The sequence below is a fragment of the Dasypus novemcinctus genome, chromosome 13, assembly GCF_030445035.2.
Source record: "Dasypus novemcinctus isolate mDasNov1 chromosome 13, mDasNov1.1.hap2, whole genome shotgun sequence".
In the NCBI taxonomy this organism is placed as follows: Eukaryota; Metazoa; Chordata; class Mammalia; order Cingulata; family Dasypodidae; genus Dasypus; species Dasypus novemcinctus.
The window spans coordinates 13,197,973-13,210,189 of NC_080685.1; the positions used below are offsets into that span (position 1 = coordinate 13,197,973).

Below are 12,217 nucleotides of genomic sequence, written 5' to 3' on the forward strand. Positions count from 1 at the left end.
CAGCATGAATTAAGGTCTCAGTAAATGTGTGAGGGAAGGAGAGAGGGAGAGAAAACTTTAGTAGAGAGATAAAAAGAGGTTCCATTTTTTTTCTTTCCTTCTTTCTTAAAGATAACTTAGGAAAAAGATTTCTGGATAGTAGGAGAAGCTATATCCCAATCCTGAGGAGCTTTCTAAGCTCACGACAAGGGTGACCACTATCCACTAACCTAAGGAAAGAGGCTGTAAAGGCTAAGCCAGACCGCGTTCTGAAGGTGTTCATATTAAGACGTTAAGACTTGGTCTTGTGCTCTCAAGGTCTTCACCATATAATGAGGGAAGTAGAAAATACTCGAAGAAAGCTAAGCTACAGGAAAAAGAAGTGTCAAGGCCTGAACAAGAGGACAATGCATGCTAGGTACAAGGGAATCTTGAGGAAGGAGTGGTCATCACAAGCTGGGCTGAAGAGAAGTTTCAGAGAAGCTGGGTCATAGGAGAAGACAGGTTTAGCTAAGGGACGAAAGTGGCAATGATCATGGCAACACGGTGAACTGTATTTCTCTTTTCCTCCATCTCAACTGCTGGCACTGCCTGCCCAAACCACAGGTCTAGAGAGAATCCATGAATACCCATTCATTTCTCAAATTCAGTTACTCACCCAACCCTAAGGACTACAGTGCCTCAATGTCTTTTTTTTTTTAAGATTTTTTTTTCTTTTATTTCTCTCCCTTTCCCCCACCCCCATTGTCTGTTCTCTGTGTCCATTTGCTGTGTGTTATTCTGTGTCCGCTTGTATTCTTGTCAGCGGCACCAGGAATCTGTGTTTCTTTTGTTGCGTCATCTTGCTACATCAGCTCTCCGTGTGTGCGGCATCACTCCTGGGCAGGCCATACTTTCTTTCACACTGGGCGGCTCTCCTTACGGGGCGCACTCCTTGCGTGTGTAGCTCCCCTACACGGGGACACCCCTGCGTTGCACGGCACTCCTTGCGCACATCAGCACTGCGCATGGGCCAGCTCACCACACGGGTCAGGAGGCTCTGGGTTTGAACCCTGGACCTCCCATGTGGTAGGCGGATGCTCTATCAGTTGAGCCAAATCCGCTTCCCCTCAATATGTCTTCTACGCATCCTAACTTCCACTATCACAGTCCTAGCAATTAACTAAATGGCCTCCATAGCCCAGATTTACTCTTTTCTCCAATTTACTTTCCACACTGTAGCCAAGGGACCTTTTCAAAATGCAAATCTGAACAAATCACTCCCCTGCAAAAAAACTCTATAAATTCCCCAGTAATACTAGATAATAGTAAAAACTCCTTACTGTGCCACACAATGCCCGGAACTGGCTTTTTGCTCTTAAAACTTCATCTTCTGCCAGTCCCAACAAACTACTCAGTTCCTTACACTCTCCATCACCTCTTACTTCTAGGCCTTCATATTCATTCACTGAACATACATTCATTTAAGCACTTAGCACAATACCAGGCACTGGCTAGATGCAAATACTCCTCCTTGGCAGCAACCACCAGCACCGCACCCCAGCCTGGCTAACATCTATTTATCCTTCAGGTCTCACCTAAGCCCATCACTTCCCCTGGGAGCCTCTTCCTCAACGACTCTACATTCAGACCCAGTGTCTCTTCTAAGCATTCCCGTAGCATCCTGCACTTCTTACCATACCATTTAACCCACTGCCTCTGTACTTACCTGGATCTCTCACTAATCTGTTAGCTCTAGGAGGCTTTGGGCACATTTACCTCTCTTACAAGTTAGAATCTCTAATTTGAGTAAAGTGTCCAGCACAAAACAAGAGTTCAAGAAATATTAGCTGAATAAATTAATATTGAATAAAACTGATTTAGCAGAAGCAATGTTTATGCTAGATAGTTGAGGCCTAGTCACAGAGGCCAGTAATCCAAGCTGTGGAGTTTCAATTTGACCTTTCCGGCAATTGCTGGAAAGAGAGGAGGGCATGAGGGGAGGGCTACTATTCAAAGTTCTAAAACTGCAGAGTAACTTTCAAAAGTTACGTTAGGCCCCAATATAGATGGCTGAATGAGACACTTCTGGCCTCTGTCTCCCCAAAGAGGCTTTGAAAAACTAGCAAGAACTGGCAGAAACAACATTCTCAAAGCTCCAGAAAAGAGTTAAAGGACTGCCCTAAGAGGGCGAGTGCTGAAACAGGACAACGGCTACTGAGAAGCAGTGGAAGCTCAGGGCTGCTCCCAGCCCTGCTCCCAGCCCCACCCCTCAGCAGCTTAGCACAGAGCCAGCCTGCGTCCCCAGGGCAGATCTCTGGTCCAGGTTTGGCAGAAAGCAGAGTAACCTTCCTCCACATACTAGCAGCAGGTACTGTATTTCTGGCACAATCTGTTTGGAGATGGCCTGAGAGATAGTTGATCCAGAAATTTCCCTGCCTGCAGCTATCTGCTAAACTCTTTGTATGGATAAGCCTGAAGGAAAGCACTTGCGCAGGCCATCTGCAAAGCCTGGGAAAAGTATTCCATTCTTTCACCAGTAATTTGTTTGTTTGTTTGTTTTTAACTCCTGCCATTGAAGAAGCTCTGTCATAAAACTAGCTAGATACAAACTTAAAGAATGCAGGCTTCAGAGTCTAAATTCTAGCAATAACACATCAAAAAATCCAGGTATTGGAGGTTTGCAATAATTAACAAGCTGTAGCTCAGCTTCCCCTGATATGCACTGAGGAAAGGCTAACCCCATCCCCATAAGCCTATATGTCTAAAGGCACAGCCCTTCCCCACAGATTAAACAAAGAAAGCACATAGAGCCCGAGTAAAGGGAAATGGGAACTTTCCTGACCTGCATATCAGAGGGAGATAAAATCCCTACAGATCAAAGAAACACCTGCTCCTGCAGCATGCCAGGAAACCATAACTCCCTAACCCACTATCTTCTAGTCACGATCAAGAAAAGTTTCCACCTCTAGGGCTTCCTATTGGCCCCTGCACTTCACTCCAATCCTCAACCCCCTCCTACCAACTATCACTTCCCCGCCTAGGAAAGTTCTGTATAAATTCAAATCCACCGCCCCCCCCCTTCCAGGAGTGGGCAGAAGTCTCTCTTCAGACCCCACCATGCTGGTGGGGGGGGCTAAAGTCTGTTCTTCAGACCTCTGTTGGGAGAGCTTCTCAATAAATTCTTTCTCTGCCTGTGATCAAATCAGTCTCTATGTCCCAGTAAGCACCATTTTTCTCCCAACACCAGGTTTCAAAAAAAATTTTCAAAACATACAAAGAAACAGGAAACATTGGCTCAGACAAAGGAGATTAAAGCATTTTTTACATCAATTAAGAAGACCAGACCTAGGAAACACCATAGAATTTTTAAAAATAGTCCTAAATATGATCAGAGTTAAAGGAACACACGGACAAGGAATTAAAGGAAACCAGAAAAACAATAAAAGAACAGAAAGAGATCAATAGAGAGAAGAAAACTCTAGAAATGAGCCAAACAGCTGAAGACCACAGTAACAGAAATTTAAAATTTCCTAGAAGGGCTCCATAACAGCTTGGAGGTACAGAAAAAGAAACCAGTGAACTTGAAGACAAAACAAGTGAAATCATTCCATCTGAAGAGCAGAAAGTAAGAAGAATGAAAAAAAGTGAACAGAGACTGAGGAACTTGTAGGACACCATCAAGCACATCAAGCACACCAAAATATGCATTGTAAGAGTTTCAGAGAAGAAGAGAGAGAGAATGGGGCAGGGAGAATATTCAAAGAAATAATGGCTAAAACCTTCTAATTTTAATGAAAGAAATGAATATATACTCAAGAATGCTGAAAAACTCTAAAGTGGATAAAACCAAATAGACCCTTTCCATGGAGTATTTTAATCAAACTGACCAAGGCCAGAGATAAAGAGAATTTTGAAATCCACAAAACATGGGACACTCTGTTGAGTGCTGATTTATCTTCAGAAACTGTAAAAGCAAGAAGGCAGTGAGAAAAAACAAAACAAAACCAAAAAAAAAAAAACAACAAAAGGAAAAAAGGCAGTGCGAGAACATATTTAAATTGCTGAAAGCAATAAACTACCAACCAAGAATTCTGTATCTTTCAGAAATGAAAGAAAGATTAAGATATTTCAGGTAAACAAAATCTGAGAGAGTTCATCACCACTAAACCAGCCCTACAAGAGATGCTAAAGAGAGCTGTGCAGATTAAAAGGACATTAGACAATATTAATCTCTGGTGAGGGTACTCACATGGTAAATATAGATAACAGTGCTATTGATAAAACAGACTCTCACACAGAAGTAGACACACAAAGATATACAGAAGATCCCTGCGACTCTCGGAAGAGAGATGAGCCTGATGTGATTTATAGGTGACCTTGTAAAGAGACCAGGGCAGCTGAGTCCAGAAAGAAAAGAGCCCCCAAGGAAGAGACATATGCCCTATGCCAGCCCACGGCTCAGACTGGAAGAAGCTAAGACCACAGAGCCTTAAAAAGAGGAAGGCTGAATCTCACAGACGTCGCCTGCCATCTTGTGGCAACATGTGGCAACAGACTGTAGATGAGAAAGTACCTCTTACCGGACCTTGAATTGGGCTCTTTAGGGCCTGATAACTCTAAGCTTCTACCCCTTTGGCTGACTAATGCAGGCGGTAAACTGAATGGCATAAAAGAAAATCATGTAGAGATTTTATTTCTGCCAAACATGAAGAAACATTTCCAAACTGTGCTTCAAAATAACTTAAGAACATTGTGCCTTTGTGTTTATATTCTGCTTCAACTCAGCGTAGGTTTCAGAAGGCACAGCTTCCCTACTCAGATCTTCAAACAACCTCTTTATCATTTGTGGACCATCTCAAAAGCCATAAATGGATTATCAATAAAATGCTCTTGACAATTTATAGTGTTACATGTGGAATTTAAGTTGTGTATTTTTAAAATGCACTTTCATACTGTTTTACTATAATTGTAATTATACTTTTGTGTTGTTCCCATAAAGCATATCCATAGACAATTTTATCAATATTTATGTTAATATAACAAAATTTGGTTAAAAAAATCCCAAAGTTGTGAAGACAGTTTTATATATTCTCTAAACCAGGGGTCAGCAAACTATGACCTTCAAACCAATTCTGATCTACCACATTTTTTTTTAATGGCTCAAAGGCTAAAAACAGTGTTTACATTTTCAAAATAGATTTTTAAAAATCAAAAGATGCAAATATTTTGTGACACATGAAAATTAAATCAAATTCTAATTTCAATGCCCATCAATGAAGTTTTGTTGGAATGTAGATGCACTCATTTATGTATTTTCCCTGGCTTCTTTTGAGCATTAAAATGGCAGAATTTAGTAGCTGTGACAAAGACTGCAGAGCCTGCAAACCTGAAAATACCATCAGGCTTTTATAGAAATAGTTTGCCAACCACTGGTCTAAATGCATGGAAGGTTTCTGGAAGGCTGGATGGAATGTTTACAGTGTATCATTATATGACTTAATATGGTTTCATTTACAGACATCATATACATTATTACTTTTGAATATTATCATCTACTTGGAAAACAAAAATAAAGTTACATTAAAAAAGAATTACTGTTGAAATGCTCAGGACCAGAATAACAATCATATATAGAAATAGTATATTTTTAAGAAAAAAAGAATAAATGACCAATTTAAATTACATTTTTAAGTAATAATGTCAAGGTTCCTCAGAGAATGCAGCAATAAAGAACAGATCTCGAAATCCTTATAGCAGATTTCTGGTTTCCAAATTTCTGGGACATAGTGCTTGACACAGTATTTGAGATTCTGCAACTATTATCAAAGAGACACTGTAAGAGGTACTTATTCTTTAAAAAAAAAAGGTAAAGTATTTTAAAATAAGAAACCAGTCAAAAAAAGAATGGCCAACAAATTTAATTTTTTTTTTTCATTTTTCAATAGGGAGCTATATAGTCTGCTGGTACAGAACTTGATAGAAATGGACTATTTTCATTTACTTGTTGCTTCAAAGCTCCCCCTTGCTCTGTCGTGGTCCCTAGAGGAGCAGCAGCAGTCCCCCAGATGCAACGGTAAGGACCAGGAAGGAATGCGGGGCCAACAGTGAGCCCCTGATACTAATGACTATGCTTGTGAGCCTATACACCTGAAATAAGAACAAGGCCTACAGCAGCACTGTGCCTAAGAGTTCCCTCTTGACAGCCTCCATGTTACTCAAATGTGGCCAGTCTCAAAGCCAAACTCAGCATATAAATGCACTGCCTTCCCCCCAGCATGGGACATGACACCCGGGGATGAGCCTCCCTAGCACCGAGGAATCACTACCAAGTACCAGCTGATGACGTAACTAGAAAATGACCTTGAATTAAAGGTTCAACACAAACCAGCAGAATATCCCTGTCTACATATAATAACAGGAGTTAAAAATGCTGTTTGATCTAAAATAAGGGGGAAATGGAAAAGACAAATGAGTTCATATGGCTATGAGTTTCTAAAAAAAGAGTCTGGAGGTTGTCAGAAGGATTGCCCTTATGCACACCTGAGCAGAGTCTCAGAGACAGATAAAGTAGATACAACCCCAGATATTGGTCCTTTTGAGGGCTAAAGAGACCCACAGGTTCTATGGTCATGGCAGATGGGGTTCACTGCCATGCCAGTTGGCCCTTCTTTGGAGCTGGTGTTTCTGCGTGATGGAGCTGGACTCAGATGGGATCTCTTTTCACAAGCCTTTCATGCTACTTTACTGGAATTGTAGTTGATGCTGGGACTTAAGATATATCTAGGGGATTTGAATCTCTGGACTGACAATATGATAGCCAGGCCCTGAGCCTCAAGAGACTTCAGCTCCTACACTCCGATTTATTGGACTTACCCCACTCAGCTAACATGGAGTTGAAGAATGTCAACCACCACACCATGGAGCCTAGAGTGCCTACAACTGAAAGCAGGAGGATTGCATCCAATATCCTTGTGGAACCTAAACCTCCCCTTGACAAAGATGTGGAATGGACACAACCAAGCCAAGGTCCACAGGAAGGAGGAATACAGTAAGGATTAGAGTGGACTTAATGATATTCTAATCATGAACTATTGTGGTTAATAATCGAGAAAAATGTGGCATTGATGTGGAAAAAGTGGCCATGATGGCTGCTGGGTGCGGGGAATGGAAGGAAGAAAAGAGATGTGGAGGCATTCTCGGGACGTGAAGTTGTCCTGGGTGGTGCCCCAGGGACAACTGCCGGATATTGTATGTCCTCCCATGGCCCACTGGATGGAACGTGGGAAAGTGTGGGCTATGGCATGGAACACGGGACATGGGGTGCAGCAATGCCTGGAGATGTACTCACCAGACGCAATGGATGTGTCATGATAATGGGGGAGAGTGTTACTGTGGGGGGAGTGATGGGGTGGGGGTGGTGGGGGTGAATGGGGACCTCATATTTTTTTTAATGTAATATCTTTTAAAAATATGAATAAATTGAGTAGAATTTGGAAAAAAAAAAAAAAGCTCCCCTGTACATAGATACTCAGGCACTAGAACTCTTTTATATGATGATATATCTGTAATGTCTTTGTCTTTCTCCTTTATTGTTTCTAGAGTTAACAGGTTATATGCACACACACATACACACAACCACATCTCAGATCTTTTATGCTTTTAAAATTAAACATGGAATAATGGATTAGAATTAAAAGTAAAAAAGAATAAATCACAGGCAGAGAGGCACAACCAGGAATAAGTATCAAAGCACTGAAATAAAGGAATGAAAAATATTTTTAAAAATCATCTGATGCTGATCTCTGTATACTATAATCAAGTGACGCCAGGCCTTCTTCATCTCTGGATCTCTGGTGGTCTTCAGTAGTAATACAGCACTGGCTACACCCTAAGTTATCTTCTGCTGAAACAGAAGGCGGGCTTGCCATTGTGCCAGCCCCTTAGTCTGAAGGCACCCCAGCGAGAGTACCCAGGCCATCATCTGATGTCCTACTAGATTAGAACCTCTCAAAGCAAAGTGATTTTTTTAAAGACCAGTCTGACTTCAAAGAGATTCAGAATACCAAGTTCACTTGCTGCTGCAGAAATAAATTGCAATCTTCATTTTATTTTAGCATAAAGCAGGGTTTGCCTGCCTCTGAGTTTTCCTTCAGCTCATTTCACTGATGCCTGGTGAAGGTTAGAGGTTTATCTTGGATCTGAAGCTCAGCTCTCCTCCCTAATGGTGAAGCATATGCTGTGGCAGCATTTGCTATGGTCCCTTTCCTGAAATACACTGCAGAAATGCTTGCTCAAGATGTGCTTTCGTTGGAAGTTAGAATCCTGTAGACAACCATCTCTTCATATTGATTATGTGTGTAAGCAAGTCAGGCCATATGCTGAGGGGTTCTCTTCCCTAAAAGTAAGTTTCCTACAGATACTGATGAGCATTGAGAAACTCACAACATATACACTAAGTCACAGTGAATACTAATTACACAGGAAGGGAATGCCAAGCATTAGAGAGTGGTCATATTCAAAGATAAAATATTTCAAAAATGGAAGCTTAGCTCTTCAGAGACTGTATGAAGATGGATTAGAATTGCTACGTTCACACCTTGCAAACCCTCACAACATGAGCACCCTAATCACTGCTTACGGTGTAGTCAATGTGAAGATAAGGTTGATAAGCTTAGGTTAACTGTAACTTGTGTTATGTGAAAAGATCTCTGAGAATAAAACATTTATGTATTTAAAAGACGTTGCTTGCTGTGCCATAACTCGAGCAAGTTTATAGAAACTAGTCACACAACTGAAGAATTTTTCTGTTGTGTTATGTGTAAATGCCTGAAAAGCAAAATAATTTGTGCATTCCTGTAAAAATAACAACCAAAAAAACCAAAAAGACAAACCAAAAACAATTAAGACAAACAGCCTAGGGAAAAGAACACCTGCTTTAAGTCCTACGTTAGAGCAGACAGGAGAGGAGAAAGTCTATTTCATAAGGAGCAGAGGGGACATTCAAATTCCTGTAAACAGGGGAGCTACTAAGGCCACTGGCAAGCACAAGACCAGGATCAGAGAGGACAGGGAGGATCCTGTACTCTGCATTCACAAAAGGCTGCTCTTTTTGAAAGGAGGGCTGCATTCTGAAGGAGAGGGAGAGTACAGGCCAATGCAAAGCTTTTTTTTTTTTTTTTTTTTTTTATATTGGGATTAGAGATTGAACCCAGGACCTCATATGGGGAAAGGCAGTGCTCAACTACTGAGCCACATCAGCTCCCCTGTGTTGGCTCCCTCATCTGTTTGCTCGCTTTCTTGAGGAAGCACCAGGAACCAAACCCAGGACCTCCCATGTGGGAGGTGGGCACTCAATTGCTTGAGCCACATTCACTCCCCAAGGCATATTTAGAAAAGACATTCAAAGCTGTTTTTGCATTGGCTTGCTTTATTTGTTAGCACCTGGCACTCTGGAAAATGTCATAATACCAGCTGGATACAAATGCAAGAAACAGAGAGCTTAGGGACTAAATACCAAGCATTAACATTTAAAAATATTAAAATGTACAGTGTGCAAAAAATGATTACAAGACAAACAGGAAATGATGGTCCAGCTGAAGGAAGGGGATAAATAGCCAGAAAACATCAATAAAGAATACCAGCCTATGAACATACCAGATAAAGAATTTAATGTAATAATCCTTAGTATGCGCAAGGAGATGAAGGAAAATATAGAGAAAGAACTAAAGCACATAAGTAAAACAATGAATGACCAATATGAGAATCTTAATAAAGAGACAGAAAATTTTAAAGTGCATCAAACATAACTACTGTAGCTGAAGACAATAACCAAAATGGAAAGGTCTCTAGAGGGTTTCAATAGCAGATGGGAGCTGGCAGAAGAAAGACTCAGTGACCTCAATGACAAGACAACTGAAATGAGTCAGGCCTAGGAACAGAAAGAAAAATGAATTGGGAGAAGCAAAAAGAGGGGAGCAGGTGTAGTTTGATGGTTGAGTGCCTGCATCACATATACAGGGTCCCAGGTTCAATCCCCAGTACCTCCTGAAAAAAAAAAAGAAGAGAAAGAAGAAAAACCCAATCAAACACACCAGTGTACACATCAGGGGAGTCCCAGGAGAAGAATAAAGAGAGGAAGGGGCAGAGGAATATTCTAAGAAATAATGACAGAAAACTTACCAAACTAAGTCAAAGATATGAATATGTACACCCAAGAGACCCAACAAATATCAAACAGTATAAACTTGAAGAGGAACACACCCAGACAAATAGTAGTCAAACCACTGAACGCAAAGGACAGAGAAAGAATGCTGAAAGCTGCCAGAGTAAAGCAATGTGTTATGTATAAGGGAGTCCCAATAAGATTAAATGCTGATTTCTCATCAGAAGCCATGGAGGCAAGAAGGCAGTAGAATGAAATACTTAAAAGTGCCGAAAGAAAACAATTTCTAACGAAGAATTTTATATCCAATGAGCAGTCTTTGAAAAATGAGGGAAAGATTGAGACATTCCCAGATTTAAGGACAAAAAAGGTCACTATGTTTTGATAAAAAGATCAATTCAACAAGAAAACTTAATAGTTATATACGACTAATGGGAGAGCCCCAAAATATATGAAGCAAACATTAGCAGATTTGAAGGGAGAAATAAACAGTACATTAAATGAAATGTACCAAATTCCAAAGATACCACAAGAAAAGAAAATTACAGACAAGTATCCCTTATGAATATAAATATCATGAGATTACTTGTTAACTCACAACTTCTCAAATAAAAGAAGAAATTAAAAAAAAAAAAAAAGGCATGCTGAGCCTATCTTCCTAAACAGTTATTCTGTAAGGGATTCTACATTATCTAAATACATGGTGCTGCATTGTTTTTGCATACTGACACCAGGCACATGATAGAAGTTCACTAAATACAAAGTTACCCAAACAAAGTGACCAATTAATTGTGTACATCTGGCTACTCCTTGTATGTGTATAAAGCTGTTGAGAAAAATGATTTCCTACTGCCCTAGAGTTGTTTTCTGCTGTTTTGTTCCTGATATAAAACTGGACTTCATCAAGGGGAATAAACTGCTCTAGAGAAATGTAATAAGAGCATAAGCTTAAATGGTGAAGAGAAAGATCAAGGCCAGATCAAGGAACAGGTAACCTAAAGGCTTGAGGATCTTTCTCAGCAAAGTATGAAGAATTCACCGGCGTCCAGAGGTCATTCAATAGCAATCCTATCCAGGGTAGAGATGCTTCAAGTTCAATGGGGGCATGATCTCTAATAAGGTAGCATTTAATAAAGAATCTCCATGTGAATTTTTACTTCAGGGCTGGGGATTGAACCCGCTACACCTTGTAAGTGGGAAGCCAGCATTCAACCACTGAGCCACAGCTCCCCCGAGTTGGTTTCTTTTTTTCCATTTGTTTGGTTTCTTTTTTTTTTTGTTCTAGGAGGCACAGGGAACCAAACCCTGGACCTCCCAAGTCGGAAGTCAGCACTCAACCGCTTCAGCCACATCTGCTCCCCCCACATGAATTTTATGGTACCATGAGATCTAGAACTTTTTATTGCCAAAAATAGTAATTGGTCTGTCTATACCAAATTAGGGAAATTATTTTTCAATAAAGCCCATTACTCCCAGAATGTGGAATTAGAGATCCTAGGAAGATCAGAGACAGGACTCTTCCCACCCTTTACAATAATCTATCAGAGAGGAACTTGGCTGAAGACACATTATTTAATAATAAAAAGTGATAATCATTCTCTTATAAAGGAAAAAACAATCCTTGTCAACTCTTATTTGCCTCATAATATTACTGTTTTCGTGCTCTATTTCAGTCAGTCTCCAAAAGTATTGCTACTGAGCTGGCTCTTGCCAGGAGTTGTTTCATTACAGCTGTTTGGTTTACTGATTCCCTAATGCTAATGGAAGTCACCTTGAATTTAGATATTTAACCTCCTTGACAGACGAGTCAATGTCTTATAATAGTTTGTTGTGTCTACATTAAGAGTAAGCAATTTCCTATTTGATGGATTAAGTCTTGCAGTTGCTATTTAGATTATTTTCAATTTGGCTATGCCTCTAGGGGCAAAATCTCTGGACAGCTCAGCTTAATATAAAGAAAAAAGCACAAACTAAATAAGAATGTCTGCTATAAAATACAATGCCAATAAAACCTTAAATGTGAATGAATGTTCTCACCAATAAGAAGCCTCAACTTTGATGAGAGAACTACTTCATCTGGACAGGTGGAAGGAA

General features: G+C 40.3%; 1 protein-coding gene across 3 annotated transcripts in view; it reads right to left on the reverse strand.

Annotated features, from left to right (window-relative positions):
- The window catches only part of MTR (5-methyltetrahydrofolate-homocysteine methyltransferase), a 104,109-nt gene that overhangs the window by 37,174 nt on the left and 54,718 nt on the right, over positions 1–12,217 (reverse strand). The window lies entirely within an intron of this gene.